This window comes from Crocuta crocuta, unplaced genomic scaffold (genome assembly GCF_008692635.1).
Source record: "Crocuta crocuta isolate KB4526 unplaced genomic scaffold, BGI_CrCroc_1.0 scaffold352, whole genome shotgun sequence".
NCBI lineage: Eukaryota > Metazoa > Chordata > Mammalia > Carnivora > Hyaenidae > Crocuta > Crocuta crocuta.
The window spans coordinates 361,281-376,079 of NW_027532169.1; positions in this window are offsets into that span (position 1 = coordinate 361,281).

A 14,799-nucleotide genomic window follows, 5' to 3' on the forward strand; every position below is an offset into this window, starting at 1 on the left:
AGTCAAGCTTGGATGGGAAATTTAAGAGAAGAATTGTGATTCTTTAAGGTAGACTTTGTAAAAAATGCACCTTCTTGAAAATTGGGAAAAGTAGTTACAATTATATTTGTAAATGAGTTTTTTTAGACAGAGAACTTTAATTATTATGAAATATTTATAAAATAACAGACAAGGGACTGAGAATGGCAGAAAGTAGGGAAGTAGGCCAAGCGCCAGGTAATTAATGTAGGACTCTGTATGCTGTGCTGAGGACTGGTTTCTGTGCTGAGTGAAGAGACAAAGCCAGTGGAGGATTTTAAGCAAAGGACTGCTGTGGGTGTAATGTTACTAAGCTGTGTTTTAAAAGGACCATTCAACAGTTTATGGAGGGAACAAACCCACGGCTGAAAACAGTCCCGGTGATGATGGCCCACACCACAAGGGGGAGCCCTAAAGATGAAGCCCAGGAGCTAATCCTGATTATGTTTTTAAGGTATGGCTTTGCAGCTAGATTTACAGGGTTCAGCTGAAGTGTCTGTACATACCAAAAGAGTTTAGGAAGTAACTATATTATGCTTTTGTAAGTGGTGATGAATATAACTTCCACTATTTAGATACAAATTGATGAATATGTTTTTAATAGGCTCTTGCATATCAGAGCTCTTGTTACCTGTGACAAGAGTGCTTAGTTCAACTTTCACAAATTCCTTAAAACATTAAAATAGTGCAATTCAAGAGTATGTCTGACCACAAAGGAGAAAGAAAAAGGAAATACATGATGCATTTCTAGCACCTCTCAACATAATAAGATAATTTTTATTAAAAAGGAAAAAGTACACAAGAAGAAATTATTTTAAGAAATTGTGTCTTAGGAAAAACTGGATTTCTATTTGATACTAAATAGGTAAACCATTTTCAAGAAGGTATAGATCCTTAAGATTTTAAATGAGTAACCACCATAGAAAACCCTTGTGAAGTGTGGATTTTTACAGTGAATATCTATGCCAAGAAAACTGAAGAAATGGACTCTCTTACCCTTAGATCACAGACAAACCACTCCAATAGACAGACATGATTTACCACTTTCCAGCAAACATCCGGCAGGTACATAAAAGTGAAGAGGTGCTAAGATACCCCTTCCTTTGTGGGAAGACTAAACTAAATATGGTCTGCCCTTAAAATTTATAGATTGATAACCCTGTAGTCAATCAAGCAGAGTATGTTCAGAAAACAAGCCAATAATGAAATTCTGATAGTCACTCACAAATATTACTTTCTGCATGACCAATCTTAAAAGTAGCATACTTTAGTGAGGTCCTATTTACTTATCAAAGAAACAAATATTCTTTTGAATGTGTGACAAGGTGGTAGACTCATCAAGATGATTAACACAAGACTTCTGTGTAGGAGAATAAATAATTCACTGCAATACAGGACTCTTCACATATTTCACTCACACCCCTTCTCACCTTTTAACCATGTTGTGAGGACTGTACTTTAACATTCCATTTGAAATTAGCAGAGACTATTGAGATGATTTGGTCAATTAATGTGAGTAGACTTGGTCTTGATCATTTCTGGTTAGAGGTTCAATGAGCCAGGCCATGATCTACCATGTCCCTTTTTTCCTGCCATAGTGATTATAAGGAGCCCATCACTGGGTTCCTCAATACCTATATTAAGCAAAGTCCTCTTGCCAACCTCTACTGGCTATGTAATGTGCCAGTGAGTTAATAACTATTGTTTTAAGAATTAACAGAGAAGGAGAAATGGTGCTATGAGAAATTAGAACACACTCATTATCCAGACTACAGACTTTAAGGAAAATATCCTGGAGTGTAAGTGCTCTGAGTTGAGGCTTAAAAATTAGGAGGAGTAACATGAATGGAAAGGATGTTGACTTTATGTAAACCATACAGAAAAGAGAGAATTATATGCTCAAAAAACTATACATAGTTCACCATGACTGGAGGATGAGCCTCAATATATGATAATAATAAATAATATATTGGAAATGTATGCAAAGATTCACGATGGGCCTTTTTTCATAAGCTTATTTTCAGTTACTCACTTTTGCTGAGACTATTAACTATTTAAGCCATGAAGAAAGGTCCAAAATATGAAATAAAAAACACTATATGCCTGCCACCCCGCTTAAAAATTAAACTAAAAGATATATTTAAAGTACCCTGTATATACACCTCCTCCTCATCATCACTACAAGTAATAATTATCCCAGTTTTGGAAATAACCCTGGTGAAACTTTCAAACAAGGGATGTCTTTTTTTTGATGTTTACTTATTTTGAGAGAAAGAGAGAGAGCAAGTATGAGAGGAAGAGGTGCAGAGACTGCGAGAGAGAGAGAGAGAGAGAGAATCACAAGCAGGCTCCACACTGTCAGCTCAGAGCCTCACATAGTGCTGAACCCTGAGATCATGACCTGAATTGAAATCAAAAGTTGGATGCCTAACTGACTGAGCCACTCAGGTGCCCCTCAAGGGAGGCATGTCTTAATGTTACCTTACATTGGTGGCAATACGGGGCAATGTCTAGAGACATTTTTTGGTTGTCAGATCTATAAGTGAATATAGAACTCTACACATATAGAACATAGAGATCAGGGATGCCGCTAAACATCCAACAATGATTCATGTCAAAATTTTAATNGTGTCTAGAGACATTTTTTGGTTATCAGATCTATAAGTGAATGCTACACATATAGAACATAGAGATCAGGGATGCCGCTAAACATCCAACAATGATTCATGTCAAAATTTTAATAATACTGAGGTTGGGAAACCTGTTCTATATTTATGGCAGGTTGGACTTCCATATCTTCTTCACCTTTCATCACAAAGGTGGTTAATTCTCTGTAATCCTTGGGCTCTCAATGCCAGCCTGATCCCAGAGCCGAAAGCATTAAAAGGAAACATTTTTATGGATGCCAGGTGTTATAATGCTGTTTAAAAATAATAATAATAAACAGGGGCATCGCTGCTCAGTTACAATTAGAACATCGATAAATACTCATTGCTCATAATGTCCCTTTGGCATTAGAACATGATATGATAAATGGTCACATAGTTAATTATTTCACTACAGCGTCAACATTTAAAATACAGTTTTGGAAGCAATTAATCCAAAGTGGATTCGCATTTGGGCAGGATTGTGATAAATAAAATGTCAACATCTTTGGCATAGAAATATAACTTCTCTCAGCACAGGTAGGCTCTTCTGTACCATGAATAGCTTGCATTCTCTATCTTTCTCATTTCTGTTATTGTTGACAATGTTATAAAAAGCATGAGCATTGTTCAGACAAAACAATACAAAAACAAACTTATTTTTCCTGATCCAGCAGTTGAAACTGATTTCTCTTTTATTTCCAAAGTAATGTTTTCATGACTCCTTATTAAAAAGACTAATACCTGGGTCAAAATGTGTGTGTCTACATCATATACATCTGTGGAATAGATCTCATTTATCTTCTACCACTTCTCAGTGCATTTGGTCTGTCCTCCCTCTAACATAGTCTCCTCCATGTTACCAGTTACCATAAATATAAACACAGAGTTCCAAGGTGCTAGTCATATATTTCAAAACTGAACTTCACTCCCTTGCCAGTCGGATAGAATACTTAGTGGGGCACATAAAACTACTTTCTTCCTGGCACCAGTTAGTTATCTCCACTTAGTTTCTTTTCTTACCCTCTCTGCTTTAACTATACTCAACAGCTGTCACTCTTGAACAAAGCAGACTATAATTTATTAATTCATTTTCAAGACACAGCTCAATTATCGGCTCCTTTGTGCATTGAGCCTCTGTTTATTTACCAAAGTTTGGTCTCTTTCTTCTCTACGTTCCATTAGTTCTGTGTTACAGCATTTATTAGATCTTTACAACTATGATACTAACTACTGCTTTATTTTGACTTCAGGTCTGTCTTCATCACTGCGATCTCCCTAAACACTGTGGCCAGACCCTATTTTCCTTTGTAGCACAGAAACCTAGCCATTTTGTGGCTTATGATTAGGCTTCCAACAATGCTTCTTTTGAATAACTTAATAAATACTTCCAAATCATTGATTTCATTGTGGCAACATTATTAACTTCCAACCAAGCATCTATTATTTGGGGGGGAGGGGGAGGGAACTGATTGTCAGTCTACTTGTTTCTGTGGCATTGGTGTGGTCATCACAAGAACAGACCGGAAGAGAACCCAAGGTTTCAGAGAACACAAGCCAGTGTACACTCTGCCTGTATAACTGGTACCTGGATTACCAAATGGGTACTATTGGATAGAAATCATGTCCAATCTAAAAGTCATCATTTTAATTTATGGAGCAGATTGCCACCTTATCTTGTTCTTTTCTTCTCTGCAATTGTTGTGCAGTAATTTTAATGTTTGAACGGGTTGACTTTGGTGAATCAGTGACTCACTATAGGGGAGATATAAATAATTTTCCACGTGAGTGGTTATTATTATTCCATGAATGTTTTAGAAAGCATTAACATTAAGTGAATGTTGATAGAAAGGGCATATGCATTTTAGCCATTTAATATATTTGCAATACACATTAGACATTGCATAAAATAAGCTATCAATATTGAATAAATGTTTTAGCAACATACATCATAAATTTTAAGTGACTTGCATAAAATATGCATAACACATGGTACTTATTAGTAGTCTTAGACAGTTTGCTTTTTAAGAAACCATTAATATTGTGATGACCTTAGATATACAGTAATGGGCTTTAGAGAGAGCCATCCATTAAGCCATTCTAAATTTAACTAAGACAGAGTAAATTCCATAATTACAGATGCTCTTCCAAGTACAAACATGGACTGAAGAGAATTTTTAGGTGAAAAAAAATCTGTGGAATAGATGGGAACTTCAAAGTGATGCAAGAAAATCTTTGGTCCTTTAACTTCTATCTTCTGTGTTCAGCGTCATCATTTGCTCAGTATCTACAACAATGTCCTTTTCTACCTTTTTTCCCCCTTTTTCATATCCTAGTCTAAACAAAATATTTTTTTTGCCTACTCTAGTCACAAAGGAAGCTCTCTGGGAATTAGAGCCAGTCAGATAGAAGTTCAGAGTCCAGCTTGCCCACATTTTGGCACAGGTATAACCTCCACAAGTTATAAAGCCTCATTAGACCTCCACTCCCTTAGCTATAAAATGGGGACACAACACCACTGTAGCATCAGAAATGCTTAAAGGATAAAACAGAACATGCCCAGCATGCCCTTAGTTTAGTGACTCTTCATTAAGTGAATGATTGCTATTATCTTATTTTTCCTTTTTCTATTTTTATTTTGTATACTCAAAGTATGTTTCCAAACTGAACACAATTTTATGATTGATATTTTCCAATGACATAACAAGGTGGGACTAATCTCTGATTTTAACATTTTCTCATTTATTTACAAGTTACCATTGTTTAAACAATATAGGTTAACAGATTACTCTCTAGAACTGCACCGTCCCATACACTAGCTTCCAGGCAAATGTGGCAATTAAACATGTGAAATGTACCTATTGCAAAATGGTACTACAAAATTTCTAGAAAATTAAGCATATAGAAATTATGTTTTGATTGGTCTATGTTACAGCCCTTTGATGATGTGGTAATCTCCAGAAGGCAGAGGACATGATGCAATCATACATTTGTCTGGAAGAAACCTGAATGCTCACCCATTCTAACCAGCCGTTTTTTCCCCAGAACTCAATTATTCAAGACTGCATTCTGGAAGGGGGTTGTGGCAAGAACTAAATGAATCTCTGAAAGAAATGTGAGATGGCTGATGGAGGAAAGTCCTGAAGTAAAGGCAGATAGGTCAAATTAATGTAAGACTGTACTAAGCCAGGCTGAGTTATGCAGTAGACGTCTTTTTGTGTGCTGGATGCTGAAGGAGCAGAAAAACCAAGCAGCAAATACAAAGACTCAGAAGGCGGTGGGAGTGGGGGTGGGGAACCAAAAGAAGAGGATTGTCGCTGGGAAGGGCTGTGATGTATTTGCAGCTGGAAAACTCTCAACATCTCATGATTCAGGTCACTTCATGATGTGGAGTGCCAAAGCACATTCCAGAGCACATCTTAAAGGTATAGACTTTCAACCTTTGCAAATGAGGGTAGAGCTAGAAAGCCCCGAAGCTGGAAGGGATGCATCAGGACCAAAGAAATGATCAGTAACCCATCTGCCTGAAATCCTGCAACAGGAATGTCAGAGAAGCCAAGTGTGGATAGACACTGAAGATGGGTAAAAAAAGGGGCCTTTAAGAGAGGTAGGTGGAACCTCTGAGAGACCATGCTTCTCTAGCATTCACATCTATGATCTGCAGCTCAACATCTTTTGATGAGACTAGGGCCACAGCTGATCCCCAGGCCAGCATTTAGGAAAATAAGCTGAATGCACAGCAAAGGAAAACGAGTATGTGAGTGATTGGCCAAACACATTGCATTGGTCTGTCATCATGTCTACTTAACTGAACCCCTTGAAGTGTATGGTTTTTGCTATACGTTGCCTTCTAAATTGTGGACAAATGACCACTTTTAACCAACTCTAATGTGCATCCCTACAAAGAAGGGAATTCTAGTAAGCATAGTTCTTGGCTTTAGCCATATTGACATAAAATCCAGCACACTCTTGATGGTATTTAATTAAGGGTTGTAAAATTGTGATTTTCTAATTCTATAATTCTCTATTATAATTCTGGATTTCCTTCTATATGTATTACTTCAAGTCCTTTTCTATAGAAAAACGTCCATCATTCACTAGACCTATTTGGTAACCCAGAAATACATGCACAGAAATACAATAAATGTTAAATTCCTACTAATGATAAATTTTCAGGATAATGCGTTATTGTCCTAGAAACTTTCAATGGTATCTGTCTGATGAGCAATACTTTGTTCTCTCTCTCATTTTTATCTCCTCCATCTCCTCCTTATCAGGGGACAAGGTCCACTATTTTGAGCTCCTGGCTTTCCTATACTTTCTTTTTAAATCAATTGCAATATTTGTTACAATGTTCAGATCATGTCATATCTGTCCAGTAGTTCCTCTCTTTTTGTGCCTGTTCTCAAATTTTTCTTCCCTGGCTACCACTCTGCATGTAGTTCTCTCCTATAGGGGTGATTTTTATTAGCTGACAGTATCATTTCTTCTTGACTTCCTTTATCTTTAATAGTACAACCACACAATTGCTAATATTATGCAGAACCTGTTGCTAGGAAGCATTCTGGCCAAATCCACCCTTGTCTGAGATCCATGGCAATTTTTTTTTTTATCTAACCTTGTAGAAAATATCATTTAGGTTTTTCTTTTATTTAGGTTTTCCCTCTATTTTATGAGGGAAATTTTATAAAAATCTATGTTATCACCATGATATTTCTATTGGAATTTCACACATAATCTTTGGAGAGCTTTAACCTGTTAGGAAGTTCTTTATTAAATTTATCAGAAATCTGCCCTTGAAGCTTCCACGTAAGAAGATAAGCCTTGATTCCCTACTTCTAGACTCTTAAGTTTAATTTCTCTTGCAGAAGACACATCTTTAAGACTCCAGCCAAACAGTTACCATAGCCCTACTGAGTCTTCTTCCCTTTGGATATTCTCTCATAACCTTTAAGCACTTTTTACATATCCAACAAAAGGGTTGTGGGCTAATCTGCATGTCTAGATTTGGAGCTCTGCAATATCAAAGATGCCATGGAGAAATAATTTTTACCAAAACTTTGAATTCCCATTGGAAGGAATGATGATAGATGAGCTGATGGTTATGCCCAGAAGTATCCAAACAAGCTTAGGAAAAAAAAAAAAAAAAAAAAAGAGGAGCACCTCTTGCACCATCATGCAAACAAAATCTGGGACATAAAGGAGTGTCTTAGGAAGGAATTCATCCTCATTTAGGAGTAAGATAATGATGTATGTTTACATTCATTCATTTGGCAAATGGTTAATGATTGAAGCATCCTTTTAAACTTTTTTTTCTTAAATAGTTTTTTGTCAAGTTGGTTTCCATATAACACTCAGTGCTCATCCCAACAAGTGCCCTCCTCTATGCCCATCACTTCCCTTCCCCTCTCCCCCACCCCCCATCATCTCTCAGTTTGTTCTCAGCATTCAAGAGTCTCTCATGGTTTGCCTCCCTCCTTCTCCCCAACTATTTTTCTCCTTCTTATACCCCATGGTCCTCCATTAAGTTCCTCCTAATCCACCTATACATGCAAACATATGGTATCTGTCTTTCTCTGCCTGACTTATTTCACTCAGCATAACACCCTCAAGGTCCATCCATGTTGCTACACATGGCCAGATTTCATTCTTTCTCATGGCCATGTAGTATTCCATTGTATAGATGAACCAAATCTTCTTGATCCATTCGTCCGTTGATGGACACTTAGGCTCTTTCCATGTTTTGGCTATTGTTGAGAGTGCTGCAATGAACATTGGGGTACATGTGCCCCTATGCATCAGCACTCCTGTATCCCTTGAGTAAATTCCTAGCAGTGCTACTGCTGGGTCATAGGGGAGTTCTATTGTTAATTTTTTGAGGAACCTCCACACTGTTTTCCAGAGGGGCTGTACCAGTTTACATTCCCACCAGCGGTGTAGGAGGGTGCCCGTTTCTCCACATCCTTGCCAACATCTATAGTCTCCTGATTTGTTCATTTTAGTGGGGCATCCTTTTAAACTTTAAAGGCACTGACCTGAGTACCAGTTTAGTCAACAAGAAAGGTGCTTGATCTAACTCTGGTAGAGTTTTTCCAGTGCTCTTGGGAGCTTATTCTACATTTCTCAAAAGAGAAAAATAAAAATAGAAAGAGGAAGATAATATTTTATAAGGCTGAAAAGGTACCGTGTTGGGAAATTCCTCTTGAGGATTCTTGATCAGAAGGGTCAGGAGCTAGCCAAGATAGATAAAGTATAACTGACTGCAAGGTATTCAGCAGGAACAGTAAAAGTAGGGGAAAAAAGTCACCATTAACACGATATTGGAAAAGGGGTAGCTGAGTGACTGTCACAGGGACAGCAGAATATTAGTTCTGGGATCCTGAAAAATGCCAAAGCCGCTAAAGAAATTCATGATTCTTGGACTCCAGTCACTTTGAAGACTTACAGACTAGAAACGATGTTGTAAACATAGTACTGTCACTCATGACCATTTATACCTCTAGGCAAGGATTCTGAGTTTCCTTTCCATTATTCCCCAGTTTGTTGCCCCCAACCTCTCAAGATGAATGGATGTAACTTAATCCTATACTGCAGGTGTGATCTGATGACGACAGAAGTAAGAATGACTTAAACAATGTTGCCATCAGCCTTACTGATGACCTTGGTGAGGCTCTTGGTGAGTTTTATTTTTCTTTCAAGTCACTGTCCATTCCCTGTACTGTGACACCACCTCTTCTTTCAGTTATGAGAAATAAAGGACAATTGTTCTACATGAGTTTTCAGATCCTGTCTATGGAACTCTATGACTATGATTTTAAATAACAAAATACTCAGTAACTGACACTATGAAGTATTTATAGATGAAAAGTGGCCATTACTATTTCTTAGAAACTAGTGATAATTCTTGGTATCATACTTAGCTCATTAAGTTTTACTAGGGTGAAATAAATTGCTGTTATATAAGATTTGATGATACTATTGCTATTGATTAAAATCTGAGTTATAAATGATAGCTGATTAAAAAACATTCAACAGGATTTTATTTACGTGGCCTCTTTTACTTTAAAATAAAGTAACCATAGGGGCATCTGGGTGGCTCAGCTGGTTAAGTGTTCTACTCTTGATTTCAGCTTAGGTCATGATCTCAGGGTTCATGGGTTTGAGCCCTGCATTGGTCTCCATGCTGGCAATACAGAGTCTGCTTAGGATTCTGTCCCCACCTTCATCTCTCTGTCCCCACCTCCCTGCTTTTCTCTCTCTTTCTCTCTCAAAATAAACTTCAAAAATTTTAATATAAATCATAATTTATACTTCTAAAATCAAGACAAATTGTATGACAAATTTATGTGTGTATATATGTTCACATTTATATATAAGTAGGTAATTTGTGAATTTACACAAATAGCATTATTTTTATATTCAACACATCATTTATGCTGAGAACAATCATATTTAATGTAAATTCAAGAGTCCTTCAGTGTTACTGGCCATCTCAATGACAATGATCATCATCAGTATTTCTACTTTTAATCAGGATTTTATAAACTATGGTCAACAACAACAACAAAAAAACTATCTTGATGAGTATCAGTATTTTTCTATATCCTGCCCCCCTACAATAAAGATGAGTGTGGTAAAATCCCAAAGAGAGTAAGAAATTTGGAAAATTCAAGGATTTAACAATCATGACATTAAATTTGAAAATTAACTATAATTATGGAAAAAACTTAATTAAAGGCCAACAATTTCATTGGAGGTGAATAGTTGAGAAGCAAAACAATCTTTTGCAATGTGCTCTTTTACTCCTTTTTTAAATATTAAATAAGTATTGATTACTATGGAGACAAATAGCAAACCCTATTAAATGAGTAGTTAAATACTGATGAATGTAAAGTGGAAACCAGTAGACCAATATTTGCTGCAGGGGACAAAAGTGATTGATATTCACTGGGACCAGGTTTAGTGTATACTCATTATTTTCACCAAAATCACTGCAAATTCTCTCTTTTAGCATCTTTAAATTTTATAATGTAAAACCTGATTTGTCCAAATTTATTTTAGAACAACTAAATAGTTTAGGAAACCAGAAGCCAATTAAGTTTTTTACTTCTTATAGTCAAAACTAACAGAAATATTTAGGTAAGTCACAAATTGTGTTAAGTATGAGAGTCCTTAGAGACCTTAAATTAAACATTCGGGCATCTCATGTTTTTTAACGTTAACTTATTTTGAGAGACAGAAAGAGTGAGCGAGAAAGAGCACACAAGCAGGGGAGGGGGGAAGAGAGGCAGAGAGAGAACCCCAAGTAGCCTCTCTGTCAGCACAGAGCCTGACACAGGGCTTGATCTCATAAAGTGTGAGCTCATGACCTGAGCCAAAATCAAGAGTCAGACTCTTAAGAGACTGAGCCACCCAAACACCTCAGGGCATCTCATTTTATACACAGTAGATACAGGTCTTACTCTCTCATGGAAATCCCTTGGATACAGATGGTTTCCTGAATTCAGAATTTTTCAAATGTTTATAAAAGACATATGAAGGCACATGCCAGCTATTAGGCAATGCCCTTTTGTGGATAGAGTAGCCCTCCATAGCCATCTCCACTACTATTTCTGAAGCAAGAGACATGGATACTCACACTAAGCAAAATAAAGGAACACAAAACAAAACAAGTCTCATTTTAGTTCAGTTTAGGTTTGCAACAAAATTAATTTTTGCCAACTAAAGTAAAAAAAAAAACCTTTGTTTTAGGGCATTAAATTGCTTAGATCTATTTTAAAAGTTAGTTCAAGACTTTCAGATCATTAGCAGTCACATTTTTAAAAATAGTATGAGAGAAGGATTTTTTTCTCACCCAATTAAATGAATATTCTGCATGGCATCTTGATAAGAAATTATCTCACCTGCTAAATGACAGTCATCAGGGATAATTCATCAGTCATTGTAGAAAGACTTCCCAGGCATGTGGAAAGCAAAAAGGGAGATTTGCTTTGAACACACACAGAAGGTAACCACAGCTCACTCTCCTGTCCCCCATTCTAACCCTTGGGCTCACTGATCCTTCATATTGCCCATGTTGTCTGGATCCTTCTTTTTCCAGTTTTGGTCTCAAGATCAGTAGCATTTGCAGCAACTGGGATCTTGTTAGAAATGCAGAATCTTAGTTCACACTCCAGATCAATGAAACTGGTGTCCACATTGTTAAAAGATTTCAAGGATTTTAAGAACAATGTAAACTGATTAATCGTGACCCACCATGTCATGGAAGGAGAAAGTTTCAGCTGCTTCTTCGGAGATCTCTCTTCATTCTTGTCATCATTTCTGAAATTCCCGTATCACTGATTTTGCTTAATGTTATACTTTAGGGAAACTTTCACACAAAAGATAAAATTTTCCCTGGATTATGATAAACGGTTAAATGCTTAGCATCTGTGTAAGCTTCTGAGTGGATTTCCTAATATAAAGACTATCCCTGGAAAGTGCACACAGAGGGAGGGAGTCTACATAATCTATGGCATGGGGGGAGGGGGGTTATTATAGAAACTGGAACTATAGACATCTTTTCTAAAAATGTCCAAAGGAGCAGGGCCAATTTATGGGTCTTGTCCTTGGGTGAATAAAATTGGCTAGAAGAAATCTATCTGCACATAAAGCTACTATCTCAGAAAGGCCTCTGGATCTAATATTCGTGATAACACAAAGTTTTATAAGATGTTCGAAGCACTGTAATTCCCTCTTGGTTTTGTTGTTGTTATTTCTTGGGTTTATTCCCCAGCTTCCCTTTGCTTCACCAGAAGGACCTTTAGGTTTGTCTTAAGGGGCAGTTAAAAAAGGAAGAAGCTATGGATGCCATACTCTGCTTCAGAGCCAGTTTCTGCATAAATACAATCAGAAAAGCCATTGACTGAGAGGTAAACAATTAGAGTCCTTGAGGCCTACAGCAAGAGAGAAAACAGACCTGATAAATAACCCTGAGGCTTAATGATATAAGAGCCAATGTGTGGTCCCCTGCAGCGTAAGTTTTGGCTCTAAATAAAATTTTAAGTATTTTTTTAGAAGATTGTTTGTTAGATTTTCAAAAAGCCTTAAAATACATTGTGTTCCCATTGTTTCATGCCAAATGGAATGAGTAAGCAGGTAATAATGTGGTAATGTTTGGGAGGAGAAAGCAGTTTAATTTTGCTACACGATGATCAATTGAAGAGAAATGAATGAAAGAGATTCAGAGTCATGTAATGATGAATTTTATCTCTTATGATCAGGATTAATTACAAAACCCTTTGACAATTTGGGGATTCAATTCATCTACATCCTGATAAATTACAATGTATCAAAAGTTTACATACATTGAGACTTAAAAGCTGATTTAAAACAAATTGCATTTACTGACAAAACATATTTTCACTGATAGAAAAGGCAGTTTATAATAATAAGAAGTCTAACATGTTTCTGCATCTCCCTAAATATATAGGAATCACAGAATTTACATATTTGTTTCTACCTAGAAAGCCCTGCAGAAGTTTCCTCCCAAAGCAAGAGGGGAAAAAAAAAACAAAAACCTAAAGTATTTCTTCACAGTTGTAAATAGAGTAGAACCCAAAATTATATTTTAAAGTTAGTTGTCTTATTAAGGGGGTTGCTAATATAATTACACCTTTAAAAATTCAATTTATCTTATAACCTAGTGTGTGAGTAAATATAGAAATACTGGCAACCCTTGTTATCATGGAATTTTTTGAATCACTCTATATAAAGTTGATAAAGTTTTTCGCTCTTAGCATCTCAAGTTTGTATAAATATAAACTAATCTTCTACATGTCCCTTTCGTGGCGAAACACTATATGCAATTTCACAGTGAAATAACAATGGGGAAATGTGAAGCAGCCAAGACCTGAAATATTTGGGAAACCTTGGTCATCATTCCTATTTCTTTAAAATTGAACCTAAATCACTTTAAATGATTTGTACTGAGTTTTTACTCTCAAGAAAACACTGAGATATGTGTTTGGGAATCAGATGATGGATCTCACAGTTTCACTTAAGAGGATGTGCGAGGAAGTTAGTAATAAAAAAGGCAGCCAGACAGATAGTTATAATCAGCCATAGATAAACATATGTGTACCAGAACGATTACTAATAATAACAGTAATAGCAGACCACCGGCACTACTATGAATAATTACAACCAATATTTGGAAGTTTACCTAAATAGGCATCATGCTATTTTATACATGAGGGCATGTACTGTATTTGCACAAAACAAGAAACTCATTTGACCCAGCTGAAACAAGAGGAAATGTACTGAATCATAACTAGTAAAAGGATTCAGTTTTGAGACAATTCGAGATAAAATTCCACAAAACTTTCTTATCTCTCAGTTGTTATTTTGCTTATTGTCTTCTTTATGACTGAGGACTGATTGGGGAAAAGATGTCATGACCTTGACGGTCATGTCTCCAAAACTTTGCTGCCAGAAGACAAAGGATTCTCCAAACCCCAACTCCACAAAAGTGGAAAATCCTTAAGAAGAGTCCTCCTGGGTTTGGTCCTAAACCAAGTAATGTTAGGAGAATGACTGAAAGCTTGAGATAATAGCCTAGAGTGGATGATGTATCTACCCTTTGAACAATTATTATGATAATCAGAGGAATAGTTAAGTTGGATCTCATGAAAAAAATGCATGTATACTCTTGTGGGGATAGGGCAGGAGAAAGTACTGTAAAAAAAAAAAAACAAAAAAACAAAAAAAAAAAGCGGGAGGGGGCGCCTGGGTGGCTCAGTTGGTTAAGTGGCCAACCTTGATTTTGGCTCACATTTCATGATTTCAAGTCCTGCATCAGGCCTGGAGCTCACAGCGTAGAACCTGCTCGGATTCTCTCTCCTCCTCTCTCTCTGCCCCTCCTGTTTTCTCTCTCTCTCTCTCTCTGTCTCACAAAAATAAATAAAAAATGTTTAGGAGCACCTAGGTGGCTCAGTTGGTTGAGCGTCCAACTTCAGCTCAGGTAATGATCTAGCAGTCCGTGAGTTCAAGCCCCCGTCGGGCTCAGTGCTGACCGCTCAGAGCCTGGAGCCTGCTTTGAATTCTGTGTCTCCCTCTCTCTCTGCACCTCTCCCGCTTGCATTCTGTCGCTCTCTCT